The sequence below is a fragment of the Argiope bruennichi genome, chromosome 9 (genome assembly GCF_947563725.1).
Source record: "Argiope bruennichi chromosome 9, qqArgBrue1.1, whole genome shotgun sequence".
Classification (NCBI taxonomy): Eukaryota; Metazoa; Arthropoda; class Arachnida; order Araneae; family Araneidae; genus Argiope; species Argiope bruennichi.
The window spans coordinates 77,050,020-77,056,166 of record NC_079159.1 but is presented as its reverse complement, the minus strand read 5'-3'; positions in this window follow the sequence as shown (position 1 = coordinate 77,056,166).

The following is a 6,147-nucleotide window of genomic DNA, read 5'->3' as shown; positions in this document are numbered from 1 at the left end:
GAATTAAAATTTATAAGAGTTGCATTTTAATTGTATTCTGTTGTGAAATATTTTTCACATTACTAATCGTCTATAACTAACGAGCCGTCACTAATGGAATAGAAATATGATTAATGGTAAACCGACTCGGAATTCGCCCGCGTTATCTGATTTCAGTTCAAAATTAGTCCTTCCCAAATACATCTCACATCGCTTCAAAACGGGACATTTACCTAACTAAACGAAACCTACTACATGTTGCGCATGCAATTTTCTATCCTAAGTTAATAAATGTTTCAATTTTAAAAAATGCTGAATTATTTTAAAAAATATATTAATCTTCTTTTTACAGATCGAAGTGTTAATTAAAGTTGTCAGAAGAAGTGTCAATTTTTTGCTATATATTTTGTCAAAGTAGCAAATAACCTGTTTGGTTTTCAATTTTGAATTCATTCAAAGTTTATTCCATGCGATGGCTTAAATTATATTGATTTTGGATGTAGATTACTAAATTGTGTGTTAAATGTTGCTTCTTTGAGCATTCTGCAGTCATATTTATATCTGTTTTGAAACTTGTATATATAATTTGATCGATGAAATAAACTGAGCTGTTTTCAAATTGTCTGTTTTCATGTTTTTTCAACTTATAATAATTCGCCTCGAAATGATCGATTTTTGGTTTTGAGCTCAATATTTCTATATTATTCAACTGAGGTTTAAAAAAAAGCTTTTAAGCAGAAGAATTAAACGAATTTTTTAAAAATCATATGGTTACATTGGTTTGTCAACATTTTTTTTTAATGTTGAATGGAAATGCGTCACTATGTATGTTTTATCCGTTGTCATTTTCATTTCTGTTCTGCTTACAATGTTGAGTCCTTGTTGGAAAGGAAGCAGGGGCGCATCATCCAAAAAAAAGCAGATTCTCGCATCCATGGTAGGTAAATTGGTGTTGTAAGGTCAAGCTACCTCCACTGCAATGAGAACACATACCTCAAGCGGGAGAGGTTATAACGTGACTGGAAAACGGAGAGTATCTTAGTCTAATCGGGAGTAATTTCTGAATGGTTGTGCTTACGATGTTATAATTATTTTTACTAAAATTTGAAATTAAAAAACAAATTCTTAAGAAGTTCAACCATAAATGAAATTGTATGAAAAAAATTTTGAAAAATAAAAAAATAATAATAAAATAGGAAAAAAAAATCCACTGCAAAAACGAAAAACACAAAAATCTTAAATGGCTTATAAATAACTGGAATGAAGTTCGGATCCGATTCCAATCTGCATATTCAAGAAGTTGTTTCATTTTTATGAAGCTTCACGGAGCCGACTGGATGACGTCGCGTTTCGTTATCAGCCCTGCCAGATCGTAAAATAACATATTTTAGTGCTTCCTTGTGAATTTGGACAAAAGTTCCCATTTAAACGCGGCATTAAATATTGAGCAAAGGATCAGTTCCAGGATTTAATGTCAAACATTTGATATTATAGTCCACCTATTTCATTCGTACTGTAATAAATGAAACAATTGTTCATAGCTATAAATCCAGTATGGCTCAAAAATTGTAAATCTTCAACTTAAAAAAAAATAATTTCTGAATATAAGGAAAAGAATTTTTAGTCCGGAAAGCCTTGCAAAAATTTTTGCCATAAGTTTTGAAAACTATGCTGGCAGCCATTCAATCTTTTTTTGCAGCTATTTGTCATTTTTATTATATTGATTTTGGAAACAAAACCAACGACAAATCCATTTTGTTTTAAACTACCGAAAGTAGCACGTACTCTTTATGGGGACGAATTTTACCTGAACGTGGTCCCAGGTCACTTTTTTTTTATTAATGTTTCGTAGTTATTTTAAAGCTTTTGTTAGTAATTGCCTGTGGAAATGTATTTCAAAGTAGAACGATAAAAAGGTGTTAAAGTTCAATTTGAGCTTGTAACTTTTTTTTCCACTCTATCGTAGCTACTTTTTTTTTATTGTAAAAAATTCCATACTCCATTTTTATATTAAAATATTATATGGCCAATTTTTTTATGTGTAAACTGTTCATTTTAATTTAAATTCTCAATTTTTGAATAACTTAACCGTAGAATGTATGACCTGTTATTTTGTACAAAAAATACATGTGTTTTGAATACATATGTTTGAAGCTGCATATAATTTAGGAAACATATATTTTTTAAAAAATTTCAGTTTATTTTTTCTGATGAAATTTTAACAAAACATTTAAAGTCTGGCAATTTGCTACATTATGAATTAAACAATATCCTAGAGACACAAATCGCATTATAAGAATTCTGCAAAAAAAAATTTTTTTTTTTACAACGCAAACATTGTTATTATATAATGTAAACACATATTTTTGAAGCAGTTTCGTGGCCGGAGAGAGAGAAAAGACACTTTTGAATTTTAAAACTTCGCTTTTATTCCATCCCGAGAGGCGTAATTTATGTAGAAGCAGAAGCGACGAGGCACATCAACACAGAACGACACAAGAGCCGAAAAAAAGAAGAAATACTTATCCCGATGATTATATACTGTGAGATTCTGATAGGGATTTCTTTACACGTGCCCATTTAGGTAAGGGAATTATAGGGATCTTATAAGAGAATGTGTTTAGATTGACAAATTTTTATCTCTTCACTCGAAGTGTGGGAACTTTCCGATGTCAGTAATTTCATAGAGCTTCTGTTGCGATAATTAAATAAAGGTGGAATTGGATCAGGAAATAAGAGAACATTTTAGAATCAAGTTAATATGGGCTAAATTAAGATAAAAATTAGGCAATTAATTAGGATTTAATTTAGATTTAGAGATATCATTACATACATTCATATGTATATATATAATATATATATTGATAGTATTTTTAATGGTAAAATTATGCATACAATAGCCATTATGGTACTTTTCTGTTTCCTGTTTTAAATCTAATTCTACCTATTTCCATGTATCGGTCTTTTCTGCAAATTTTTATCAAAACGCATTTTAAAAAGGATTTCAAAACACTCATTGTTTTCCAATGAAACAGTCACGTGAAGCTTATAAATGGAAATAAAAACGTGTTGCCAAATTGCTACACGACGCATTGTAGGGTTAATATTCTAACTTTCAGCAATGCTTTTTTTCCCGCGATAATGCTTTACAATAAACGAGTGCTGCAAAATACTTGAATTGACTTTCTAAATGTTGTATAATTTAATTTTTCAATATTTTAAATTACCAAGTGATTATAATTGTAATAATTGTTGATTTATTTGTATGAATTATTATTTTTTCCCCTATTGAGGTAGCCCTCAAATGGAAAATATCTCTTTATACTGTAATGGTGAAAAGACCTTTTACTCCAATATTAATTATCAGAGACTTAATCCTTTAAAAATAAAAAAATCCTTCTTCTCTGTTAACTCATAAATATTTGATCGCTGGAACCCCCCCCCGGACCTCCATTATAAGATTAATGTCAGGAGAGAAGATGCATACACGTGACAACAAAACGTCAAAATCTAATTTAGTCTTGAAAAATTTGATAATAAAATAAAAATATTGAAGCTTTAATATTATCGACTAATCTTAAACCATTAGGTTGTTTTATATTCAGAGATGGCAATGTAGTAATCCTGTTAGTTCTTAATTTATTATGCACGTATTAAAAAACACTTGAAGTCATGGTTTAACTATTATTTACACCTGTTTTATGAGATCCGAGGTAAGGTTTTAAAACAAAATTAGGTGTCTTATATAAAGTAAATAAAACAGGTTTCAAAAAAACTAACAAAAACAAATTTAAATTAATTTTTCCCTCTTTTTCCCCCTAATCTTTTTATTAATCTCATGGTTTCTTGATGTAATGCTTTCTGGAAATCAGCCATTTCGCGCTTAATGGCACAAAACATTGTATAATTGGTGATTATTTAACAAACTATTCAAACAGCTATGTAGTAATTCGGACGATGTCGAAGATTTTTTTTGGAGGGGGAGGGGGGCATTCAATATATGTTGGGTAAGAAACACTTTCCAGAATAAGCACAGGACGAAACAGCACTTACTGCAAGATTTGCATAAATTTATTTTATTGTCACCTAGTAGCGATGGGATTGAAGTCCCTGAAACTATGATATGAAATTGTGGTAAATACTATATACTTAGATGTAAAAATAAATGAAGGTTGCATTAAAAATTTCATATGAAAGCATTAGAATGTTTTGAGAGTTTCAAAACCTGACGTTTGCTTTTCCGGAATTTTTTTAAAGATGTGGAAATGCTTCAATAACTAGTATTTCTTGAATAATATCAAAACAGGCTGAGATTTTCACAATAATTTTATTAATTCAATTCCAATAATCTTAAAGGGAACAGAGACGTTCTCAACAATGCATACTTCTGAAATTTCGGTCGTAAATAAAAGGGATTTTTTAATAAGTAAATTTAAATATCTAGAGGAAAAGTTATCATAGATTAATGATATAGAACGAATTATTTATTTTAATTATAAAACAGTAGAAAAACACTTGTTTCTTTAAGTATTTGTTTTTTAATGCTAAATCGAATATGTTTTGTGTTGCAATAGTTTTCAAGTTTATAACTACAAATAGGTACGCTGAGGGAAAAAAAAAATTTCAAATAAAATCACTACAACATTAGCTTAGAATATGACCATGTATTTAATAATTACATTGAACTTAATTTGATTTAAATATCCTTTTTATAAAGCTTTCAAGAAGTTAATGTCTTATAATTTGAAAATCTAAATTATATATGATGTTTTGCATGATAAATTGTATCTAAACATTAATACTATTGCTCAAAAAAATTAAAATGTTTAACAGAAGCATAATGGTTGTAAATATTTTGTAATAAAATTTCATATGATTGCAATGAATAAAATTATTTCTACAATAAATAAAATTAGTACCAAAACTGAAAAAAACGTGTTTCGTGGAAAAGGCAAAAATAATAATAATGATAATAATAATAAATAAATACTCGATAATTCTGTTAAAGGATTCACTGTTAAAAGATAATTTATAAACTTTCTACTTTTCATACCTACATAAATTATACGTATTTGTAATTCGTGAAATGCGCTCTATTTTATTATATTAAAATTGAAAAATCTTTATTTGAAGAAATGAAATGTTCCTAGTTCTCTTAAGAAAATCCATCGAAACTGAGCAAATTCTTTAATTCTTCAGAAGTTGGAAAAGAAGATAACTGATAAAAATACAGAACTACATATACGGGATGTGCAAGAATTTTTAGACACATTATAAAATTATATAACACAATAATTAAGAATAATTCTTCTTAAGAATAATAATGACCTTTCTTCAACGCTATATATTACTAACATGGATGAAAGTTGTATTTCACAACTTAACTATAGGATTCTATTATATTTCAAATTCCAATAGATGGCGCTACGTATGACTTAATGTTGCTTTAATGAGGAAATTTCACTTACTAAGCCATATCATACTATTTTCAAAATTAAATTGTTTAGATATTTTTTCTATGTGGGTTTAGAAAAAGATTGTGCTTATCAGATGCCATGCAATAATTTGCAAGCTTTAAAGCACTGTAACACAATTATCATTCAATCTATAATCCCTCAAACGCTTGCAAATTCCTAACCTGAATTTCAGCATCACTTGGACATGCTATATACATCAAAGAATCTCATATTTGAAAGGTATTAACTTTAACAGTTCTAGAATAATTAAAAACATTTTATTTCTATACCTTGTAGTATTATAAGTAGTTTTTGTTTTATATAATTTTGCTGTATTTCCAAGATTTTTCGGTCACCTTTTATAAATATGATGTGTAGTAGAAATTTTGGTAAATGAACAGGAGACGAGTTCTTAAATCATAGCTTTATATTTCTCGATTTTGTAAAAAATTATTTTTTTTAGCAAATTTGAAGTATTTTTTTAATCTATGGTTTAGGAAGTGACACAATCAAGAGCGCAAGACAGAAAACAGGAAGAAGAGGATGTTTAAAAGCATTTAGAACTTATAAGTCTTTGACAAATATGATTAAGAACAGAGACCGAGAATTGAACCTGTATCCTATTTCCGCTATCATATCATAGGGTCTCGGTGACCTAGTGGTAAAATCTCGGCCTATTGCCGAAAAGTTTCAGATTCGAAACCCGATTCCA